This window comes from Aptenodytes patagonicus, chromosome Z (assembly GCF_965638725.1).
Source record: "Aptenodytes patagonicus chromosome Z, bAptPat1.pri.cur, whole genome shotgun sequence".
NCBI classification, from domain to species: Eukaryota; Metazoa; Chordata; class Aves; order Sphenisciformes; family Spheniscidae; genus Aptenodytes; species Aptenodytes patagonicus.
The window spans coordinates 68,377,521-68,403,344 of record NC_134982.1 but is presented as its reverse complement, the minus strand read 5'-3'; the positions used below and the strand labels follow the sequence as shown (position 1 = coordinate 68,403,344).

General features: G+C 40.3%; 1 long non-coding RNA gene across 1 annotated transcript; it reads right to left on the bottom strand.

The window, feature by feature from the left end:
- Positions 1 to 6,485: 6,485 nt before the first annotated feature.
- LOC143173202 (uncharacterized) lies at positions 6,486 to 25,782 on the bottom strand. The gene is made up of 3 exons (XR_012997488.1): positions 25,560 to 25,782; positions 24,372 to 24,498; positions 6,486 to 6,682 (listed from the first exon to the last, which is right to left on the bottom strand). It is a non-coding gene; the product is annotated as an uncharacterized LOC143173202 (long non-coding RNA).
- Between the last annotated feature and the right edge of the window lie 42 nt (positions 25,783 to 25,824).

The following is a 25,824-nucleotide window of genomic DNA, read 5'->3' as shown; positions in this document are numbered from 1 at the left end:
GAAGGCCGCCTTAGTGTTTTCTACAACAGAATTACTGGGTGTTTTCCTGCATGTTCTCTACTTTCTTCTTGTGAACTACTGGTGGAAAAACAATCATTTCTTCTTGTAACTGTTCCTGGATTTGCTTTTTGCCCGTTTAGCAAGCTGAACTGGTTCAGCCCAGGGTCAGACAAGTGCCAGAGCCAGTACAAAAGAACGAGAGCGTGTGGCTAACAACGCTGGTTTATGGTTGTTTGTGTCTGCACGTGGCAAAGCATGTGGGATCTCCCCTTTTGGCAACAGCAAGCCATTAAATCAGGTCACCTACCTCATGAAACTTTATCCTTAGACAGTCTCTCCCTGCCCTAGCCTGACTTTTATCTTTATGTTACAGGTATTAACTGTGCCAAGAGCCTCATCACCATTAAACTTTTCCAGTAAAGCCTTTACAAAAATGGGGAGGGGGAGAGAGAAAAAAGACATTACGAACACATTAGGACCTCCTCGGTCTTCTCAGCTTCATTTGTTTTGCAGTATACCAAGTTTTTCTCTAATCTTCCTATCACCGCCAAAGACTGTTTTCTCATTACACTTTCATAGTCTTGGCCTAGTGGTATCTCATCTTGTGCATTTGCCTGCCCAGGTGTCAGGCTGCAGGGTGTGCCCTGCTCTTACACCAGTATCAGACAGCAGCAGTGAGCACACCTGTGGGAGGTGCGCCCAGGTAGAGAACTTCACCACTTACTGACAGAGCTCCGGGAGGAGGTTGAGGAGTATCAGGGAGTCGGAGAGAGAGACAGACTGACTACCGGAACCGCACCCTACCTTCCCTGAGACAGGGCCGACAGGCAGACAGGACGTATGGTACAGAGGATTCCCTATCCTCTCTCCACCCGGCAGAATGCAGTGAGTTAAGGGATAGGGGGCAATAGCAACAAGTTCCTGCACAGCAGGCGCATCTCCTCCCTGACTACCTCACCTTCCCAGGTGCCCTTGCACAACAGGTACGACGCTCTGCCAGTGGAACCGAACAATAACGGGACGATGGTTCATCTAGGTTGGAGGAGTTGCCGAAGTTAAGTCAGCCTACGCCCTGCGTCAAAACCGCTTCCATAAAGAAAAAAAGATTGGTCATTGTCATAGAAGACTCTTTTCTTAGGGGAACAGGAGGTCCAATATGCTGACCGGACCCACTTCTTAGAGAAGTCTGCTGCCTCCCAGGGGCCCAGGTTAAACATGTGAAGAGAAAGCTTCCTACCCTGGTGCAGCCCTTGGATTAATACCCATTGCTGCTTTTTCATGTAGGCAGCAATGAAGTTGCAGTAAGAAGTACAAGGGCAATCAAAAGAGACTTCAGGGTCTTGGGACAACTAGTTAAGTGATCAGGAGCACAAGTAGTGTTCTCCTCTATCCTTCCAGTTGCAGGGAATGATGAAGGAAGAAACAGGAAGAGCCGGCAGATCAACACCTGGCTCCGAGACTGGTGTCACTGGCAAAATTTTGGGGTTTTTGATCATGGGTCGGTCTACACGACACCAGGCCTGCTGGTGACAGACAGAGTACACCTGTCTCAAAGGGGGAAAAGGATCTTTGCACAGGAGTTAGCAGGGCTTATTGAAAAAGTGTCCTGGTTTCGGTTGGGATAGAGTTGATTTCCTTCCTAGTAGCTGGTACAGTGCTGTGGTTTGGATTTAGGATGAGAACAATGTGGATAACACACCGATGTTTTAGTTGTTGCTAAGCAGTGCTTAACACTAGTCAAGGACTTTCCAGCTTCCCATGCTCGACCGACTGAGGAGTCTGGGGGTGCACAAGAAGCTGGGAGGGGGCACAGCCAGGACAGCTGACCCAAACTGGCCAAAGGGATATCCCATACCATGTGACGTCATGCTCAGTACATAAACTGGGGGAAAGCTGGCCGGGGGCCCACTGCTCGGGGACTGGCTGGGCATCGGTCGGTGGGTGGTGCATCACTTGCTTTCTATATTTTTCTTCTTATTATTATTATTATATTTTATTTCAATTATTAAACTGTCTTTATCTCAACCCCAGGGTTTTCTCACTTTTACTCTTCTGATTCTCTCCCCCATCCCAATGGGGGAGGGGAGAGTGAGCAAGCAGCTGTGTGGTGCTCAGTTGCCGGCTGAGGTTAAACCACGATGAAGATTTTTAAACTAGATTTAAAGGGGAAACGGGTAAAACCAGGCTCGCTAGAGATAAGGCCAGGGGTGGCACGCCAGTGAGGGATGGTGTGCTAGTGAGGTCCTTTGGTCTGCTCCATGATGGGCTGAGTACACCGGAGTGCATTTGAAACGTCCCTGTACTAATGTGCGCAGCACCTGCGAGAGACTGACAAGAGTTAAGGTATGTCGACGTCCCCAGCATTGTGGCAAAGCAGGTTGCGGTCTGCGTGGCAATGGTCGGCTACAGGCAAGAGGCACGGGTCACGGAGGGCATGCCGCAGGGTGCGCAGTTCCGTGTTCGGATAGGCCTGGCAGGACAACGCACCACATATGGCCAGAGGTCATACAGAGCTCATTTGAGGAAGGGGCTCGCGACCACCCCCACGGTGGCACCTGCGCAGGAGATCAGGAGTTACATAACTCCCCGAGGGGCGTGACCGAGAGGCGGGGACTGGACTATAAAAGGCACCACGTGCGCATCCGCAGTCCTCGTCACGGGATCCAAGGGTGGTGAAATATTCCCCCTCTCCCCTCCTTTTCTTCATTTTCCTTTTCTTCTTCTAAATGTCTCAATAGAACCCATGCCACCTACCGTTATGCTTTCCAAGTTCAGGTTGCTTCTACCATAAATAAAATGTTTAATCGCTCATTCGGTGTCGTTTCACCACGAAACCACTACAACCCCCTGAGTTAACCAGTCTGGGTCGTAACTACCCGAGCCATCTCAGTGGAGGTAGGGGATGGAGATCCACACAGCAGCAAAGGTGCAAGGGTTGTTGAAGTGTTAGACACCATGGAAGCGCCTGAAAACAGTCACATAGGAATTAGGGCTTCTCCCCAAAAAAGGTGGCAGGATCAATATCCCAGCTGAAGCGCATTTACACCAATGCACGCAGCATGGGCAACAAACGGGAGGAGTTGGAAGCCGTTGTGCAGCTGGAAAACTATGAAAAAGTTGCAATCACAAAAACATGGTGGGATGACTCACACAACTGGAGTGCTGCAATGGATGGATATAAATTCTTCAGAAGGGATAGGCAAGGAAGGAGAGGCGGTGGGGTAGCCCTGTGTGTTAGTGTTTTGACTGTCGAGAGCTTGACAATGGTGATGAAAGAGTGGAGTGTTTATGGGTAAGAATCAGGGGGAAAGGCCAACAAGGCAGATATCATGGTGGGAGTCTGTTATAGACCACCCAACCAGGATGGGGAGGCAGATGAAATATTCTATAAGCAGCTGGGAGAAGTCTCATGATTGCTAGCCCTTGTTCTCATGGGGGACTTCAACTTGCCAGATGTCTGCTGGAAATACAATACAGCGGAGAGGAAACAGTTTAGGTGGTTTCTGGAATGTGTGGAAGACAACTTCCTGACACAGCTGGTGAGTGAACCAGCTAGGGAAGGCACCTCACTGGACCTGTTGTTTGTGAACAGAGAAGGACTTGTGGGTGATGTGATGGTTGGAGGCTGTCTTGGGCACAGCGATCACAAAATGATAGAGTTTTCGATTCTTGGAGAGGTAAGGAGGGCGATTAGCAGAACTGCTACCCTGGACTTCTAGAGGGCCGACTTTGGCCTCTTTAGGAGCCTGGTTGACAGAGTCCCTTGGAAGGCAGTCCTGAAGGGCAAAGGAGTCCAGGAAGTCTGGACATTCTTCAAGAAGGAAATCCTTAAATGTGCAGGAGCAGGCCGTCCCCATGTGCCGAAAGATGAGACGGCAGGGAAGAAGACCGTCCTGGCTGAACAGACAGCTTTGGCTGGAACTCAGGAAAAAAAAAAGAGAGTTTATGAAGAAGGGACAGGCAACTCAAGAGGACTACAAAGGTGGCGTGAGGTTAGGTTATGCAGGGAGGAAATTAGAAGGGCCAAAGCCCAACTAGAACTTAATCTGGCTACTGCTGTAAAAGACAATAAAAAATGTTTCTATAAATACAGTAGCAACAAAAGGAGAGCTAAGGAGAATCTCCATCCTTTATTGGATGTGGGGGGAGACATAGTGACAAAGAATGAGGAAGAACTGAGGTACTTAATGCCTTCCTTGCCTCAGTCTTTAATAGCAAGACCAATTGTTCTCGGGGTACCCAGCCCCCTGAGCTGGAAGACAGGGACGAGGAGCAGAATGAAGCCCCCATAATCCAAGGGGAAATGGTTAGCGATCTGCTACACCACTTAGAGATACACAAGTCTATGGGGCTGAATGGGATCCACCCAAGGGTACTGAGGGAGCTGGTGGAAGTGCTCATCAAGCCACATTCAATCATTTATCAGCAGTCCTGGCTAACCGGGGAGGTCCCAGTTGACTGGAGGTTAGCAAATGTGGTGCCCATCTACAAGAAGGGCCAGAAGGAGAGTCCGGGGAGCTACAGGCCTGTCAGCCTGACCTCGGTGCTGGGGAAGGTTATGGAGCAGATCATCTTGAGTGCCATCATGCGGCACATACAGGACACGCAGGTGATCAGGCCCGGTCAGCATGGGTTTATGAAAGGCAGGTCCTGCTTGACTAACCTGATCTCCTTCTATGACGAGGTGACCCACTTAGTGGATGAGGGAAAGGCTGTGGATGGATGTTGTCTACCTAGACTTCAGTAAAGCCTTTGACACTGTTTCCCCCAGCATTCTCCTGGAGAAACTGGCTGCTCATGGCTTGAACGGGTGTACTCTGTGCTGGGTAAAAAACTGGCAGGATGGCCGGGCCCAGAGAGTTGTGGTGAATGGAGTTCAATCCAGTTGGCGGCTGGTCACGAGCGGTGTTCCCCAGGGCTCAGTTTTGGGGCCAGTTCTGTTTAATGTCTCTATCAATGATCTGGATGAGGGGATCGAGTGCACCCTCAGTAAGTTTGCAGACGACACCAAGTTGGGCGTGAGTGTTGATCTGCTCGAGGGTAGGAAGGCTCTGCAGAGGGACCTGGACAGGCTGGATCGATGGGCCCAGGCCAATTGTATGAGGTTCAACAAGGCCAAGTGCCGGGTCCTGCACTTGGGTCACAACAACCCCATGCAGCGCTACAGGCTTGGGGAAGAGTGGCTGGAAAGCTGCCTGTCGGAAAAGGACCTGGGGGTGCTGGTTGACAGCCGGCTGAACATGAGCCAGCAGTGTGCCCAGGCGGCCAAGAAGGCCACTGGCATCCTGGCCTGTTTTAGAAATAGTGTGGCCAGCAGGAGTAGGGAAGTGATCGTGCCCCTGTACTCGGCACTGGTGAGGCCGCACCTCGAATACTGTGTTCAGTTTTGGGCCCCTCACTACAAGAAGGACATTGAGGTGCTGGAGCATGTCCCAAGAAGGGCAACGAAGCTGGTGAAGGGTCTAGAGCACAAGTCTCATGAGGATCAGCTGAGGGAACTGGGGTTGTTTAGCCTGCAGAAAAGGAGGCTGAGGGGAGACCTTATCGTGCTCTGCAACTCCCTGAAAGGAGGTTGTAGCGAGGTGGGTGTCGGTCTCTTCTCCCAAGTAACTAGTGATAGACGGAGAGGAAACAGCCTCAAGTTGTGCCAGGGGAGGTTTAGATTGGATGTGAGGAAAAATGTCTTAATTGAAAGAGTTATCAAGCATTGGAACAGGCTGCCCAGGGAAGTGGTTGAGTCCCCATCCCTGGAGGTATTTAAAAGACGTGTAAATGTGGCACTTAGGGACATGGTTTAGTGGTGGACTTGGCAGTGTTAGGTTATCAGTTGGACTTGATGATCTTAAGGGTCTTTTCCAACCTAAACGATTCTATCATGCTATGATTCTAATACTGTCTTCTATATTTGCCTGCGTCTCATACTCCTCCTTTACTAATTAGCCTAAATCGTTGAAGAGCTAATTTAGCTAGAACTATTCTTCCCATTCCTTGCACTGGAATACTTTGCATGTACATTCTTAAAGAGTTTCTTCAAGGAGCTACGAACTCTCCTAAACCACTTTTCTAATAAACATGTTTCCCAAGGAAATCTTACCCATTTATCCTTTCAGTTCAGTAACACCTGCTTTCTTGAAACTTGTTATGCCTTTTTCTAAAGGCATTTTTTCACCCCAAACTGGAACAACCTAATGGCTTTCAGGCTTCAATAAATATATTAGAGCTGGAAAAGCATCTAAGCAGAATAATATAAAGACAGTGATTGTATTAATAAAATTTTAAATGTTATTGCCATGCAGCACACTCCTTTTTAATAATTTGTGAGATGGCTTTTAATCTATCTGAAAAATACACATTTAAAAAAAGCAGGATATAACCATCAAAAATCATCACTAAGAACAATGAAGTGTTTTATTCCTAAAACAGCCTGTGTTTCAACTGCAGTCAGTTTTTATAACATTTTATGAAACATTACATGAAAGTCAATGTGGTTTTCCATTTTCTGATTTTAATTGTTTAATGCACATTAGGCAAATTAACGTCATTATGCTTCTCTTTTAGCAATAGAATTAGAACTGTAGCATTTTCAAGATTCATTTGTCAATTTATAATCCAGTTTCCATGAAGAAGATAGAGATTGTCCAGTATCTTGTGCTTCTTTACTATCTTCACTTATCCCACATCTCTAAGGGAACAATATAATTAAAATTATGTAAATACAAATATTTGCTCATAAAAGCAAATCAAGTAGTGAATATTAGGTACAATATTTGTTAGCATTGGTTACGGAATTTTCTTTATACAGCCAATGGTTGAAGTAATTATTGAATTAATAAATTATGACTACCATTATTAAATGCTTTAGTCAAAGTTAGTTGGTTATATCTTCTTGTTTTAGGGCTATTAAGTTACAACAGTTCTTCACAATTATTAACTAATTTTCCTTGGTTTGGCTATTTTTTCAATACCAGCTTCACTTCCCATTGATCTCACATGTTAATTTTGCCTTCATATATTAAGTTATCTGTCATTTTACAAGGTTACTTACTCTGTCTTCTTTACTCCATTCTCTTAAATAAATATTTTAAAATTTATTTCTATTAACATAAAAAGATTTGTACTTGTTGCATTTCTGACTAAATTTACAACTAAGAACATTGACATATTCCTGCTAAAATTACATTTTTGATCATTCTGTTTATCTACATGTTAGGTATCTGTTCCTACATGGCTTCCATCATTCTACTAGCCAAGCCAAATGAAGGCATTGAATATTACAGCTAGCATGTCTTAGATGTTTGATCCTTTCCTTAATAAAAATATATACAGACAATGTTTGCTTTGGAATTATTTTTAATAATATGTGCTTATATTAAAAATGCCAGGGGGGTGAGCTTTCAAATAAGGCGAGTGGGTGATGAGATTGGTAAGTATTCTATATCACTTGCAGGTTCACCCCACTCAAGGCAATCAGTCCTTTCTCATCAAGCATGCCTTCTATTAGTTTGCTCAAATTGGGAGCATTGTATTTCCCATTACAGATCAGATGAGCAGTCAATCAGCTGTAGTATGGCATTACTGAGGTTTCACAGCATGTTGTGATAACTTCAGAGATTCCTCCTTGCCACCTCTAACAGGCTAGAATAGCATCATTGTGTGCATAGCTGAGAGCAGGTCATATACTATTCAAACAGGGATGCATTCTCCTCACCACACAGACATCTTGTTTCACGGTAGCTTAGTCCTGATGATGATAGAATCATTGAGGTTGGAAAAGACCTCTAAGATCATCGAGTCCAACCATCGACCCAACACCACCACCCGCTAAACCATGTCCCTAAGTGCCTCATCTACTCGTCTTTTAAATACCTCCAGGGATGGGGACTCCACCACTTCCCTGGGCAGCCTGTTCCAATGTTTAACCACTCTTTCAGGAAAGACATTTTTCCTCACGTCCAATCTAAACCTCCCCTGGCGCAACTTGAGGCCATTTCCTCTCGTCCTATCGCTGGTTACTTGGGAGAAGAGACCGACACCCACCTCGCTACAACCTCCTTGCAGGGAGTTGTAGAGAGCGATGAGGTCTCCCCTCAGCCTCCTTTTCTGCAGGCTAAACAACCCCAGTTCCCTCAGCCACTCCTCATAAGACTTGTTCTCCAGACCCTTCACCAGCCTCGTTGCCCTTCTCTGGACACGCTCCAGCACCTCGACATCCTTCTTGGAGTGAGGGGCCCCGAACACAGTATTCAAGGTGCGGCCTCACCAGTGCCGAGTACAGGGGCACGATCACTTCCCTACTCCTGCTGGCCACACTATTTCTGATACAGGCCAGGATGCCAGTGGCCTTCTTGGCCGCCTGGGCACACTGCCGGCTCATGTTCAGCCGGCTGTCGACCAGCACCCCCAGGTCCTTTTCCGACAGGCAGCTTTCCAGCCACTCTTCCCCAAGCCTGTAGCACTGCATGGGGTTGTTGTGGCTGAAGTGCAGGACCCGGCACTTGGCCTTGTTGAACCTCATACAATTGGCCTGGGCCCTTCGATCCAGCCTGTCCAGGTCCCTCTGCAGAGCCTTCCTACCCTCGAGCAGATCAACACTCCCGCCCAACTTGGTGTCGTCTGCAAACTTACTGAGGGTGCGCTCGATCCCCTCATCCAGATCATCGATAAAGATATTGAACAAGACCGGCCCCAAAACTGAGCCCTGGGGAACACCACTCGTGACCGGCCGCCAGCTGGATTGAACTCCATTCACCACAACCCTCTGGACCCGGCCGTCCAGCCAGTTTTTTACCCAGCGCAGAGTACACCTGTCTAAAATGATCTTTCTACTTGGAAGCTAGTATTGTTTCATTCACTATTTGTGTTGGAGGGGGTTCTATAAATATCATACCAATTTAAAAAAGGACTGGTGCTTTTAACTTGATGTTGTTTCCAGTGTTTTCAGCTCAAAATGCATCATATTTGTTTCTGAATTAATTAATGAATAACCTTAGGGTAGCTATTAATTGACTTAGGATGATTTATTTAGTTCCTATTTAACCTGTCTTGCATCTCTCTTAACACTTGCAGATTGTTCATGCACAGAGTGTGGTAAATAGCTGTATCCCTTTGTAGTAGGGATTTAAATTGCACATAAGTGTAATGTGTGTTCTAGAAGGGTAACTTGCATCCCTCTTCTTGTGGTCGTTTGGTTACACTTTGGAATACTTTGGAAGTATTCTTAAATGTTTTGTTTGTTTTACCATAAAACAGAACTTCTGTAAGAGCATACTTTATATGGAGGTTGAATATGAGAAAATACCGTCTTTACAGCAAAATTTAGAATTGGAATCATTGATCTTCAATGCATGACCTGGTATGTTCAGGAAGAGCAAAAACATTATTTAAACAGAGGAAATTTAAATTTAAGAAGAGGGATGGCTGGAGGCTCTTTTTAAAGATTAAATGAGAAGAGCAATAACCTTTATTCTTCTGGAAAAGGGGGAACTGAATGGTGAAATATATTTCTTCAGAATAAATAGAAAAAGATTATTTCTTCTCCACTGACAGCTGTAGTACATGTAACCAAATGGTGTAGGTGTCACTGGAAAGTTTATTGTAATTCCTAATTCACATAAACTCTATTCGTGAATAGTGCTATCAATGAAAAAACTGTTAGAAGAATTGGATCTGAAAAGGAAATGGACAGTTACCTATATGAGAAATGAATGCAAAGTATCCAGTGGATATTCCCCAATTAGGTACAAAAGCAATGGCTTTGTTCCTCTCTCAAGCCTAGGACTATCTGGAACTATATGATAAAAAACTTAGAGCATCCTGAAGAATATCAGAATATATTCTGGATCTCCCTTAAGTGCGCCTGTGCTGTGACACTTCCAGGACTGTTCATGTAACTTACCAGATTGTTCCTGTTTCTTTGCAGACCTTTTCAGTAAAGTATGAGGTCAGATTCTGTGTGAAAATGTCTGTGATAGGAATTCCTAAGACCGAAGATGGCTAATGGCTTTTAAAATCTAAAAATGCCATCAATGGATACATTCCTGATGGTCTTCTGTCACGTGGTCTCCTATTATTTGGCTGCTCACGGCTCACCTAGTAATTATTGCTAATACTGAAGAATCAAGAACTGCCAGACCCTAATTATTTGGAAGGAGGAAAACTTCCAGTCAATGTTTCAGGGAGGCGGAAGACTCAGTAGAAGTGAGCGTATTTCACAGGCTCTATTTTTCAGTGCTCTAGTATTCTTACATATGTTTACATTTTTCACAGTTTTAACGTACTTGGCTAGAGGTAAGACACCTTAAAGGTTACACTGTGACTAAAATTTAAACTGAAACAATTTCAGTTAATGGCATTTCCTCATGATTAATGATGAAGGGAATCTCTTATATCATCAGTTTCCCCTCATCACTTACTCATTCTCAGAAGTGCCTTGCATCTTGAGAGCACTAATACGTTAAACACTAAGTTAAACTAAGGGCTTAATTCAGAATCCATGTGAGTCAGTGAGAAGGTTTCTTTGAAGGGATAACTTCAGTAGATTTTGGGTTTTGTCCCAAGTGACCAGGGACATATTCCTACATCTCTGCAAGCAGAAAGGTCATCCACACAGTTGAGGTTGTATTTGAACAGTAAACAGTAGATTTTTGTCATTTAACCAAAGAGAATGGTATCATTTTGGCTTGCGTAACCTGGCAGGTCAGTGAAAAACTAAGAACCTTGATCTCCTGAATCTTGGTTCTTTATCTATACATGAGGCCTTGCTGGTCTTAATATAAATCAAGACATTATCTTTCTTTTTCAAAGAGACCGTTTGTGAAGCTGAACATGCTGTGTAATGTAAGAAAGGAGAAATTAAGGACAAAACCGTCAAAATAATTCTTCAGTCTGTGGTCAGTGACAGCAAAGATGCCAAAATGAGATACTTTTTAGAGCATTTTAAGAAAAAGTCACTTGGGTCTGGTATTCCGGTTTGGGTTGCTACCAGAGGCACTGTTGATAATGGGATGTACGCATCTAATTATTTATTTAGACTTGATAGGTTAAGAGTAGGCAGAAGCACATCCGATGAAAAACAAAAGAGAACATGGACTCAGAGATTACTTGGACGCTGCACAGGAGTTTGAATCAGCTTGTCTGTGCTAAGGTTACACACTAAGTATTCTTCAGACGTTAGTGAAGAAAAGAAAAAGGAAAAGAAGTATGTTCAGTGCAACAGCTTTCTTTCCCAATTTCTCTATTACAAGCAGCAATGTAAATTTAATTATAAGGAGGCAAGCGGAAGATTCAGAGTAGGCGTAATAGTGAACAAATTGGTGGGAAAAATGTAGTTACGTAGTCTTAATAAACTACTTATGCCAAGAAGCACTAGTGCTGTTCTGCCCTGAGGGAATGACATTAATCAAGGACTGCTGGCACTCAGTCATGTTTCCAACTTGGGGATTATATTCCTTCCCATACATACCTGATTTCTAAGATTCTATCTGTGTAGATGCACAACATAATGTTCTTGACAAATTCACTAATATTCTGGGGCACTCAAGTACATACAAAAAATACAAATGAGTGTCAAATACATGTTGGTGATTATGACACTAAAATCAAGTGATGCAAGTCGCATTCTAGGATCTGCTTTCAAATATCTGTATATATGTATAAGTCCTTACAGAGGATTAAATTAGAAACTGGTCTTTGCTATATGGTATGAAGAACAGAATATGAAGAATATGTATATAACATCTGTTTAACCAAAAATAACATGTATGAATGTTCTAGCTCCAAAGACCTGAATACTGGAAGACTGCTAAAGCCGATCCTTAAGGCAGAGATGACTTCGTTGTGGTGATCTGTATAGATCAGAGAAAGTGATACACAGAGAAAGACAGTCTAAGTCTCATTCATGAGAATGCACAGACTCAGAGCTACTGTAGAACTACTGTAAATCAACCGTAGTTATTTTTTACTGGTACTAATTCCTAGATGCTCCAAAGAAGGATCAAGGTTCCTTTGTACAAAATGTTGACATACATTAAAGGAAAAAAATGTCTCTTGCTGTCTTCTTCACTACCAAGGAAAATCAATTATCATCTGTCTGTCAGGCATAACACTCTTCTGACAAGAATCCTCACTTAACTGTAAGCATAGGATAGGTATTGGAGACAACTTAATGCAAATGACAGTGTTTAATTTTATGTTATTACAGAATATTATATTACTGCATATCCTCCATGTTGCATATTTTTCCCACTCCAAAGAATTTACACTTGAAAACCTAAGAACTTTGTCTTGCTGGTGATCGCTTTTAAAGTGATCTAGCCTAGATTCTTCCCTTCCTACTCTTGCTTTCATAGCAGTATCAGAGAAACATTTTTGAAGTCTTAAATCCTTTGCTTAAATTGGGCAGTGTCCAAACACTAAACAAGCTATAATTTATTTTGGAATATTTTACTTTTTTCCCTACCTCTTTAGTACACTACTGACATAAGGGATTTTAGTTTTGTCAGTGTCTTCAATCTAAATGCTATTAGGTTTTAAAAGTGATGTGTAAAAATCAGTAATATTCACTTACAGTTCCAGATAAGCAAAATTTAGCAGTGCCTGTATTTTTTCTTTTGCATCCTCTAAATAACCTTGAAAAAATTAGAATGCATCAATTGGGATTATACTGGAATGCAACCAGAATAACGAGATTGCAAAGGACACTGTTCCCAAGGCATACATTTTTAGTAATATACAGAGTTGTAAGAAGATGACTTCCATATCATTCCACCTCCAGGGTGAATAAATATACTGTATGAATTCACAAGTTAATACCTTCTGCTGTATGTTAATATTTCCAAGCCCTAAAAATCTCTCTGCAGAAAAATCAATAAGGCCTCAGTGTCTGGAAAAAAGTCTTTATCTAATGATTTAATATATTTATTTCGAATTCTAGCAGCTTCCATTAGCTGCTAATTCAGAAAGTATTTCTAGGATGTTCTGGTGCTTGTCCTTTTCTTGGATAAGATTTTAATGGTAAAATGTTAAGTGAATGATCTAGCAGTGTAAATTAAAATAACATCTAAAAGCATATTCTAAAGTGATTGAAAACTTTACTTGTACTGCTGAAATGGGAGAGTGTTAAATCATAGAAGCAGATCTCTTTCCAGGGATTCTTTTTTTTTTAATCTGCAGTTTTAGATTTATAGCAATCCACTGAAAATACTGAAATGGTACTAGAAATATTTTTTTAAAAAGGAGGAGTTTTGCAGATTGATTTGGTTTTTTCCTAGTTTATTCACCCAAAGAATGTGATGAAAACTGTCTTACTGGTGCTGTGTATTATCAACAAAAGCATGGAGCATTATAGAGGTTCTTTTGCTTTATCCGTTTTAAAACATGAATCACCCTCACATTAAGGATGGACCTCTTGAACAGAGTAATTTGCCTTTTACTTGCATGTAACCAGGACTCAAAATAGGAATCTCTGGGACTGAAGTCAAGGGCACAATTCCCATGGATTTGGGAAGCATTCTACCCGAGGCATTATGCAAGATCACATGAATACCTCAGAATCAAAGGCTGAAGTGTATGTTAGTGAGAAGCATGCTTTGACAACAAAAGATACGCTGGAGAATGTTGACTTATGAGATGGTACTAAAGCTGAAAAAGCAGTAATTTAAAAATGTTTCATTTTACTGGATACCTGCATATTTAAATCTGGTTTATTTGCAGTGGGTTTTCACTGTGTTGTATTCTGGGGATAATTTGACAAGTTTTTGTGATTTCCTAACACTAACAAATTTCTGCCTTGGTTTTATCTATTAAGTGATTTTTTAACATGATAAAAACGATAATCCTCATCCTGCCGAGCCTGAAAAATATAAGCAGTCCTACTGAAGTCAACAGGATAATTCATGTGGAAGAAAAGCTATTCATATGCTTGAGAGTGTTCAGGTCTGAAATTTTTTGCATAACCTCTTCTCAATAGTGAGAATGCATATGACTTTACAATTGGTTCACAGTCATTCTGCATGGTAGAGAAATATACATCCTCCAGATCTTAAAAACTGATATACTGAGAGGGGAAATTATACCTTATGACTATTTCACATTTTCATTCCATGACAAAACAAAATAATCACATATATTCCTGGAGAAAAATAATTTTATGTGAATAAAAATAATTAATTTTCAAGTGAAAGGTGGATTAAATTGTTGGAGAAGTGAGTGAACATAATTATTTTTTCATAATTTCCCTGGAGGTTAACCCTACACACACCATTTATTTTTTTAATGTAATACTGCGCAGAGGTCAAAAGAAGTTGATTGGCAGCACTTTGTCTTGTCTCTTCCTTTTGTTTCTGGATTGCTGAGTTTACACTTACCTGTGTGCTTCTACTACTTACTGTTTTGGAACATTTTGACTGTATGTGTATTTGTAATTAGGTCTTTACAACCATATCTTTTGGGTGCTTACATCTAAATACAAAATTACTCTAATAAATTAATTAAATTTCCATACACTCCAATGCTTGATAGCATTTCAACTTTCAACAGTTTCTCCATTGACTTTAAAAGGGTTTTATATTAGGACAATGATTAATTTCTTTCAGATCAAGCTACTTCAGTATTAACTTAGTTCCATCTTCCTGTTTTTTGCTATAGAAGTTCAGTTGTAATTATTGATTACACACTTCTTCTAAACTTAACTTATTGGTCTATCCTTTTCCAATAGAGCTGGGAAGCAACATAACAATGTAAGTATCATCCCCATAAAGAAAATGAAGCTTTTTCTTGATGGTCCCTAATTTTTCAATAGTGTAAAATTTATAGATTGACATAGTACTAAAGGCAAGAATTATTTTTGGCCTGTATTCCCAATTACATGGCCATTGGAAATCTTTTAGGAAAAGATTAGACAAGCATCTTCTTGAATTAATGGAGGTATAGTCTTGAAACAGGGAGTTGGAAAGTATGATCTCTAAGGGCCTCTTAGAGCTTTATTTTTTAATTTAACTGCGTCTAATTGTCAGATGCCTACAATACATGTATTGACAATTTAAAATTGATTGCAAGAGTTGATTAGTTTATGATTTCAAGAAATTACATGAGTATAGTTCACAAAAATAAGGAATAAACTTATCAGAAGTGAAAAAGCAGTGTTAGACAAAGTTGGATAAAATGCTGGTATATTTTTCTAAAAAAGCTACAAAGCTGAGGAGGGGAAATGATGCCTTTGAATAGTGGTACTGTTCAGATGGAGAATAAAAGAACGTTCAGTTCTTTTATCCTTTGGCTGAATGTTAAAAAAACACTGGGTAAGCAACACTAATTTTGGCAATATTGTGTGTGGACACAAAAAATATTTCCCCTTGCTTTAATTGCTGAGCTGGGTTGTTTGTTTTTTGTGGGGTTTTTTTGTCACAATGATCTAAATGACTGGGAAAGTAGTCTACTAAGTGTTGCCATAAAAATTTTTACAGTGGGCTGTCTGAAAATGGATAGCATATTAACTGAATAGCAAGAATAAGAAAAGACTTCATAATTTCTACAAATCTTTATAGTTCCACTTATGTTAGCATTGCCAGAGAAAAAATAAGAGGCACATAACTAGTGAAATAATTGAGAATTCACTCGATGGAAATAGAATTTGTGTAGTCTATATGGAAGTTTATATAATTTGAATAACAATAGCAGAAATAAAGCTATCAGGATAAATGTAAAATATACATTTATCAATATACAATGTAGCATATACCACAAGCAGTGCTACAGCCTATGGCTTGATAGGAACATGTAATAAATTTTATATAGATTCCAAATTATCTCTCTACAAGGCTCTAGTCCATGAAATTACTCTAATAGAAATAGCAGTAGAGAAATTACAGTGGAAAGATAACTCAGCACATTCAAATTGATATTGCTGAAAAATACATCATTATTGACAGATAATTATAAATGTTACTAAAACTACAACTGGAAGGAAATTTGTGAAATTATTTCTGCAGGATTTATGTTAGGAATAAACAGCCATAAAGTGGATCAGATCATAAAACTTGGAGGATGTCACACCCCAGGAGAGAACAACACAAATGCATACTGGAAAGACTAGAAAATATTAAAATAAACGGATGTTATCTCTGACACCTTTTCAAGGCTCGGGGTGGTCCTTTAAAGTCATTCCACTCTTTTTCCTTTGACATCTGTTTTCAGCTACAGATACCTCCCGATAGAATCCAAGCCTTTTTCTTCATTACCTTTCTCCTGGAGTCTGAAGGGATTGTTCAGGCATAAGGATAGTTCATTAAGTTTAATTCAGGAGTGTACAGTATTCAGTCTAGCTTGTGTGGTTACTCATGTAGTTCCTTGTTTAGATTTTGTGAACTTCAGCGATGCCTTGGTAACTCAGATCCTTACACTTTTTTTTTTTTTTTCTTTCCTTCTGGCATTTCTGATTCTGGGGGAAAGTAGAATGCATACATTTCATACTGACAGAGCTTGTATTAACTACACTAAGAACAGATGAGCCACGCTCTTCTCACAACAAAAGTATGTTGGTCCAGACCCCTTAAAGCATTTCCTCCCTCCCCTCTTTCTCTCCTCCCACCAGAAAATATTTCCTGTAATTTCTTTGTCCTAACACTTATTTTCATTATTCCTCAAGTTCAACAACTTCAAAAACCTTAGAGAGCCACATCCTGCTAGATAGCTTCTATGTTCTGCTGTCCATGAAGTGGACATTAATAGTCTTGTTTGCAATTTAGCGGAACTGGGATTAAATGCTTTTACGCAGTGTGGATTCTACCTAAAACTACACCGCAGGGTATTCTTTTGCCACATGGAAAAACAAAGATATGGACTTATGGCCAATTTGAATGGAAAAAAATTAACTTCAGTGCAGTGTTTTGAAAAGAGTACATTGCTTACTCTTTGAAAAGAGTAAATTTTTTTGAGTCGGATACACAGAGATAAATCTTCAGTGGCATGTTGGCTTCCTGTACCAAACAATATGAAAGAATTTCCAATTTTCTTAAGATAAATATCTTGTTGTTCACTTTTTCATCTTATAATGCCACTTCACTTTTTAAAAACAAAAGGTAACTACAAACCCAAGATTGATCTATGTTTTAAATGTATCTTAGAAATGTGTACCAATCTGATTTTTCAAATGATCTAACGATAAAACTTCCTGGACAACACTGCACCTTGTAAGACCAAATCACACAGCAGTTGAAATGCCAGATGAACTTCAAGACAGACAAACGTAAAGTGATGGACGTGGGGAAAAACAATCCTAGCCTCACATATAAAATGGTGGGCTGATCATAACTATGCAGGAGCTGGACGTTAGTTTGTGAAACATCTGTGCAAAACTTCAGCTTAATGCTCTACACAGGCCAAAAAAGAAAATTGGATGTGAGGAATTATTTGAAAAGCAGTATGAAATAAAACAAGGGGATCGTTCTGATCCCCTTATCTCAGAAAAGATGTATTGGAACTAGAAAAGATTCAGAGAAGGGTAACAAGGATGACCAAAGCATGGAACAGCTTCTTTACAAGGAACAACTGAATAAGGTAGGATTTTTCCTACCTTTCAATAAGGTAGGAAAAAAAAGGCAGTTTAGTAAGGGTTATGGCAGAGGTTGCAAAATCACTGGCGGCATAAAGTCAGCAGGACTTCTAATAAAAGAGCCAAGGCCAGGAGGAGCCAAGTTCAAAACAAGCAAAATTCTTCAGACAGCAGCTAAGTTTTCCGTGAATCTCCTCACTACAGGATGTTGTCAATGCAAAAACTTGACATTAGTTCAAGTGGAGCCTGGACTAGTATTGTAAAGGAAATCTATTGAGGGTTACTAAACAGAAAAAGCAAAGGAATCCCCTCACCTGAAAGTAATCAGCAACTAGGAAAGTACGTAGGGGCAGTCTCATATGTCATTGCCATGTTCTTACTAATCCCTGAGCATTGATGGTTCAGGTCCTTTGAACAAATAACGAGGTAGCTGTGGAACACTACTTGCATTTGTTCTCATGTAAAGGCCAAGGGCCTGTTTTCAACGATGCTGCAGGCTTCCAGTCTTGCTGGTTCCACTGGAAATCCCTCAGTATGTCTTTAAGTCAGTCTGGTGTTATCTTTTTGTTAGTGTTTCTTCAGATGGGATTGCTATGAATACAAAGCAGTTGCAATGTATCTTATCAAAGCGATTTTCCTAGCAGAATGGGGAAGGTTTTTTTCAGATGAAAATGGGAAGCATGTGGTGATACGTCTGATACATCTTTGTCTTCAGAAAGCAAAGGAGGGAAAATTAAGAAATATATGAGCTAGTCAATTCAGAGATCCACTAGCTGCTTCAAGCCAGTTATATTCCAATGCCTCATTTGCTCATATAGGAATATAAATCAGGATATATTTTACCTTTGCAACCTTTAGAGGCAGAATATAAGTAAGGATAAAATGTGATCGGGAGAACTAGAAATTTGCTTATGCAATTTTGGATTGACAAAAAATTGTCTCTTCAATTTAATTGATTAAAGTAATACCTAAATTCCTGGGATGACATCCCTCCCAGGAAAAAAAAAAAAAATAGAATGACCAATAATTTATGTATAGCAACCTATTTGTAAAGAAAAACTCACATTGTATTTATCTCTCTACCCTTCCCACACAATCCAATTTTTTATATAGCAGTTGCTAGAATTTGTAGATTACAAATGCAAGGATTTTCACAGAAAAGCAGTTCAAAGAAATGTCCTTGATTTTGTCATAGTAATCATCATCCCCTGAGCTTAGCATTTTACTGACTATACTATTACTTTTCATGAATAAAGACGACAAGTTCTGTGGAAATAGCCATGTTTTCAGCACATCATTAGTGAGTTTCAGGAGAAAATTATATAATAGCAGTGACACAGAGCATATAAGGAGCCCTTAAAAACAGACTTTTATTGAATTAATGAAAAGGCAATGATGTTAAGGAAGCCAAGCAATTAGTACCTCATCCCTTATGCTCCACCTGACGGTATAAATGGTTTCTATTTCTGGATGGAGCAGGAAATCTTATTTTACCCTCCAAATCCATGTGAATCCAATTTCCAGAAATGTAATACTCATATCTTAAAAAGATACATAAGGCTTCTTTAGGGTTAATGCTCAAATAAAATAAAAGTTCAAAGCTTTCTAATTTATAACTAGTGGAAGAAACTCTTAAGAAATCAATAGCATAGATAGAAATATAAATAAAGCCAAGAGAACCTCCTTTTGAATGCGAGTTAGCAGCGAAGTTATTTTCTAGGGCCAGGTTCTGCCTTGATTTCCTATCTATGAAATACAGTTCATTGATCTCAACTTTCAGAGAAAACACAAAATACAGTGATCAATCCAATGCAATATTTATATCTGGAAAACTAAACAAAAGCAATACAAATCTGAATATGAATTTTAGTACTGTAAAACTAGTTATTTCCAACAGGAAAGCAAGACTTAGGTGATGATGGATATGATTTGCTTCTCTTTAACATTTTAATGAGAAATATGCATTCTCAACCATTTTCATAAGAGCCAGTATAATGGGACACAAATCTTCAGTGAATTCTCTAGCTTCTGCTATACAAAACCCACTTGATCTAGGTAGCACAGCCATAATTCTGCCATGTAGCTCTGTATCTGATCAATTCCTCAATTTCAGGAAAAAAATTTAGTGTCAATGGGCAGAGTGCTTTTGATTTGGTGGGCAACCAGAAAGCCAAAAAGGGGAAAATGGAAAACCTGTAGAATCTGTTCTGCTTGTTTAGTAGAGTGACAGACTTGAGCACCTTCATCATTTTCCATTAATCAAACAACCGGTTTTATAGAAAGGGCAAAATGGAAATGTACTCACACTCTGTAGAACAAGGCTAGAAAATGACTCCTAGAATGTAAATAAGGAACACAAATGGCATAGCTTTTAGTATGTAAGGGTAAAGGACAAAAGGAATCCTTGTGATTTTGGATAGTCAAAATTAGGGTATACACAGAATTAATGGCAGATACAGACTCCAAAAGATTCCTAAGGAAAGGTGGCACACAGGAGGCTTTTGTGTTGAAATGGAGGGAGCCCTTGATGTGTGCAAGAAATCTGGCTTACAGAGATTACAGAATATGTGATCTCCTGATAAGTAACAGGATATTCTTGATAATGTTATATGACATTGAAAGAAAAATAATTGGCTTTGGGAAAGAGCTGCAGTGATTCAGCAAGCTATTTAACGAGTCCCCTCATCTGAGTACAGTACATCCTGCTCACCCACATACTTTCCATTTAAATGATCTCCTACTATAGTTGGTGACCTTTGACCACACTCAATACAATAGCACACAAATTAACTTGGTGCTATTATGAAACATTTTGTCTCATCTCTCAGACCGAGACAGTTTTGTGGGAAGCAGACAGAATACAGGCAGTGGTGGGATTTCCTTTGGAACACACTGAAGGCCATCATCTGACATGTGGGAAAGAGCAACAGCTCTAAAACATGATGAGAGGGAGGCAGAAGTGTCTACAGAAAAAAAAGTTTATTCTGCATTTTTACTAGCTGCTTCTAATAAACCTTCCTTTTTTGCTTTGTTGTTCACATAACCTATTCTGGAAATCATTAGGGGGCAGAGTAGGTGAGTCAGTTACTGGGGAACAGCAGTTAGAACAATGGTTGGGAAATGTAAATTTTACTTTGCAGAAGAGTCGCCTTGTTAGTACTCTGTGCGCTAAGAATTAGTGCTTTGTGACTAATTCACTATTGATTTTCTAAGGTAGAATTCAAACAATTCATGAACTAGAGAACAGGATTTGAGGGCAGGGTCTTGGGGTTAAGAAGGGTAAAAATCTAGATTCAGGCAAGGGACTATTCATTGCTCCTCTTCAAGGGAAAGGATTAGGAAGAACTACAAATACTGGTGAAGCCAGATTGTGAATGATTTAGCAGCTGGCATAAAAAACTACGTACAATTTATAGTGTAATTTGTGATAATATTAGCGAATGCAGCATTTTAAAAATCCTGGAATTATATAACCAATAACTAATTGCTGTTATGAAAGGAAGTGTAAATATTGCAGAATAGCTTGAAACACATAAATAGTTTATTTGTACTCCTTGACTGTTACATTAAGAGAGGAAAAGAAACACAGAGATGCAGTGCCTGAAAAATATTGAAAATGTCTACACCATAGCAGTACTTCTGTTTTTTTTTTTAATTCAACTTGCAGAATTATGGAGACATTTCTAAAACATATTGAAAACAGAAAATGGGGTAAAGAGAATACAAGGAAGTTTATACTACTGAAAAAAAAGTTACTCTAAAAAACCCTCTTTATATTAGTAAAAGAAAGCTCCATTTGTAAAAGTCTGTATCAGCTTTAAATTAAATTAATTACACTTGGAATCATAGAATGAAAATAAAGAAGTAGCTTTATAATAAAATCAATACACTTATTTCTAAATATTCTAATACAAGGATCTAGCGTTATTTTCAACAGTTACTGGGAAGCTTAACTTTGAAACTGCTTATGGGGCAGAAAACCTTTTCAAATACCTTTTAAAAATTTTGCAGAAATCTTTCTATCCATTTTTCTTTTCCCTAAACTTCGAGCTTTGACCATCACTTTTACCTAAATGAAAAAAATATGTAACTTCTGTTCAACCTCTTGGATAAATGACAAAGTGATTGCCATTGGTTGAAGCAGGCCTATGATTAAATGCTTAAAATAAACAAAATCCTCTCTGTACATGAAGCAGCCTTAGATCAACAATCAGGTCACTTATCAGTATCTCAAACTTGAGAATTCTAACATTTTGCCAAAGTCCCTGTGTTTCTGTACCTCATCATGTGGTTCTCATGCATGTGGCCTTTTCAGTCCTTTTGCTTGACATGACATAATTTTTTCATTATACAATTTAACCGGCTAATTCCCGAGTTGTACTAAAATAGATTTTGATGCAGTTGAGCCATGGCACCAGTGAAGATCTACATGTCCTCTTTCTGCTTTTTTTGTGCAACTCTGATTTCCACCAGCTTTTAAAAGCTCATTGTTGTGCATTAGTTTGGAAGGGATCAGCCTGAGCACAGCACTTTTTCACATCTCTCCCTCATGTAAGAGTACTCCCCCGAGGGCTATAGGGAGTTCTTCTGAAGAAAAATTGAGAACAGCAAACTGCTGAGAAGTCAGCTTAATCAACAACTTCAGGATTATGGAGAGAAAGTAGTATAACATTTGTACGTGGGTCAGATGACATAAACAGCTGAAGTCTGTTTTTGCTTTTTTATTTAAAGCAATGACATTCTGTCAACTGCTTAATGTTGTATGATATATGAGGATGATGTATTACAGGGATTCTCACACTGGCCATGCTTTTTGCCACCATCATTAGCATGACAGCACTACACCAGCAATCGCACAAGTTCCTGCTTCTTTGCTAGGCCCCAGTCATGCACAGCAGAAGGCAAGCCCCACCTTTCTCTCACATGGTGTTAACAAGTCTAGGTTCCTTGTTGTGCTCTCTACATTCAGAAGAGGACTATAAAAGGCTCCTTGTGGTCCTGAAATTTTGGAACCTAGAGGTGTACCTCAACCCCAATCTGCAATGCATACTGCTAAGTTCAGCCAGGTGAGGCTTTCTCCTTCACAAACAGCGAGTGCTGCCAAACTGCATGAACTTTAGAACAAATGAAAAGTACCCAGTGTTGTTTGTTTTCTCTGTTTGCAGGCAGACATTTACAGCAGCCAGGAACAGATTCCCTCCATTGCCTCTCCACATAGGGCTAAAAGTTGGCTAAGTGCTGGCTCATGACTCTGGAGTTTACTATGTTGCAGTAATTTTTGTATCACGAATTGGGAACTCTTAGTCTAGAACAAAAAACTTAAGCTAAAGGTTAGTCAAACAGAATTTAGACAGTCCAGAAGAAAGAATTAATTTGCTGCAACAGCTTATATTACTGCCTGTTTAGTTCTATTTTTAGGTGTTGAGATCTTCTTAGGTACACAGATTAAGTTACAGGATCCTGAATGGCAGAAATTTGAAAGGAGTGTGATCGAGACATGACAGTGAGGGCAATCATTCTGTATGAGTTTGACTGGCTAAAGTTGTGTGGCAGTGGAAAAAAGACCAATATTTGGAACTGAATATGAGTTTAAAACATTGGATGGGAGGAGGAATCATATGATTATTTCTTCCATGTGTGTGAAAAGAACAAACATTGTAACAAACTGGAAGAGCTGTTAAGTTGTTAAGGGAAATCTGAACTGTAATACTTAAAAGCCAAAAGGTATGCCTGTGGGTTTTTTTAATGCAAGTTCTTAATTTACTAGTATCTAGTAATTAAATATTTTAACATGTCATGGAGGAATAAGTTCATCAGAAAAACACTGCATAAATGAAATTGTGTAGGCTTCTGGAAACAGCTGTTGAAATCTCAGTGTAAAGCAGTGAATATTAAAATGAAAGTTGAAATTTCACAGGGAATGAAATATCTCGTCAGCTTTATTGTAAAGTACTTTTTAAAAAGAAAAAGCTTTGGAAAGTTAAGAGGCATGGTATCTGGCAAGCTCTCTTATTTTGCTTTGTGTGCAGGAATTTTCAGAGGATTCCATAAAGGCAATAATGCTCAGTCTAGGATTAAACACTGGAAGTACTTTTTCCTTCACTTGGAACAGCATTCATGCATGTACACTGCAAGGTACATCACATTATAAAGTTCAAGCCACAGCATTCCTTTCCTATTTTATGTACTTGACATATGGCATGGTATGTCTGTGTTGTTCTTACTGATTAAGAGTAGAAACACATTTTACATGTAGCAATTATCCACTTTCTTCACCACTACAGCCTGACTGTAATTCTAACCACCCCAAACATATGCACTTTTTGTTCAAAATTCTGAGTTGTGGGAGACATCTTTCCCTTTTGCCTTATGTTCTTCACCTAAATCCTACAGTTACAGGTTATTAAGTAATCTGTTGAGTTGAACTAAAGGCCAATGAATTGCATTTTTTTTTAAAGTCAGAAATCATAACTTAACTGGAAAAATACCCTACAGCTTTTACATAAAAAATAAGTCTCCACTTGTTGTTAGGTTATGACAGCCAGTTTAGAAAAGGTCAGGAAAGGCAACATTAGTATTAGTGAGAATGTGTCCATTTCTGATTAAAGTTAATAGACAATTTGAGGACAGATTCTACAAAACAAATCTGGAATCACAGTAATGCAAGACTTGTTTTTGTCTCTGCTTAGTTGCTTTTAAGAGTGGAATGCTTCAGTGTCTGACAGGATCCTGCAATACTAATTGGAACTAAGTATATGCTCACTCCTCTTCGATAAAACCATCTTTTATGGAGGGGAAACTTTTAATGCAAAACAGTACAAACCTCTTTGCATCGTCCCAAGACTGCATCCTGTGTGATGCTAGAGAAGACCAGGTGAATTGCTGGAAGAAAGTTAGATGTTCTGAAGGTGAATCTGCGCTCCACGTGGTAAACGAGGAGTTACACATTTCTGTGAATGAAAGACAGTGACATTACTGAGGTCTGTCTTATACACCAGCACACCACAAAATACTTAGCATGAATACAGGACAACTATCAATGGGCTTAAGTTACAAGATCACAGTTAAACATCAGCAAAATCTTTCTTAATGGGAGTAACAGCACATATTGCCTGTGGAGGTTTTTTGGCAAAGGTAATTAAATGTCTACCGAGACTAGGAAATGTACAGTTGGGGAAAAGAAGACTAAGCAAATGACTTCTTAAAGTCTCTTGCAGCTATATTGTTTTTAATTCTTTGTTCTGCAAGGATTTCTAGAATGTTCTGGAAAGATGCAAACTTTCCCTAGAAAAACGATTTGGGCAAGCAATACTCAAGATCTGGCAGAAGCTCCAACATTTATCCTTTGCATCCTCTCTCCTCCATATTTATAATGACTGTAAAACAAGCTGTTAATAAACTTTTAAAGCTATTTTTAAGTTTTCAAAAGAAAAAAAAATCCTTTTACTTGAAATCTTAGACCCTCAGTGGCCTAAATGCTACTCTCTCCTGATGGGAGAAAAAGAAAAGGTCCTAAAGATCTTTTCTTTTGCACAAGCGCTGGCACAAAGTCTATTATATAGCATTTATAAGGCTATTTTTTAACATTGACGTGGTAGTTCTCGCAGCCATCAAGCGAGAGCGGGGTTCCGCTTTCCCCGTGTCTTGCACCGATACACAGGGGACGCCCGATGCCTGCGTGAAGCCAGCAACGCGAAACCTCACCCGCCTGTAACGACAGTCCCGGACAAGCGGTGTTATCCCCCTCAAACGTGGGGACTGCAAGACGGGCAATAGCACTTTGGAGAAACTGCCAAATGTGAGCAGTCCGACGTCAAAGGATACTGGCGTTTTGGGGACTGGTGCCCGGCAGAGGATTAAGGAGAGCTGTATTTCTAGGCGCGCCGCGGCTGTGGTCTGCAACTGACTCAGCCGCGCCCGGGCACGGGGCAACCTCTGGAAGCCAGCCCTTCCCATTTTAAGCAGCTACCTTTGCCGCTACTAAGGAGAGCGGAAAAGCGCATCGGCTCACCGAGGTTTAAGGCAAGGGAGGCGAGCAGCTGAGGCGGAGGGGCTCACCGCGCGCCTCTGAACCGGATCTCTAAGTTTTGAGGAGAAGAAGCGGGGCTGGCGCGGCCGGGGATCGGCAGACGCCTCCCGGTTCCCAAAGCGCACCCAAGCGCCGTCCCCGCGCCGGACCCCTTCGGGCGCTGCCGCCCGCCCCCGCCCGGCGCGGGGTGACCGTCACCCGCCCTCCGCGCTGAGGACGGACCGAGCGGCACCGGGACCCACCGCCC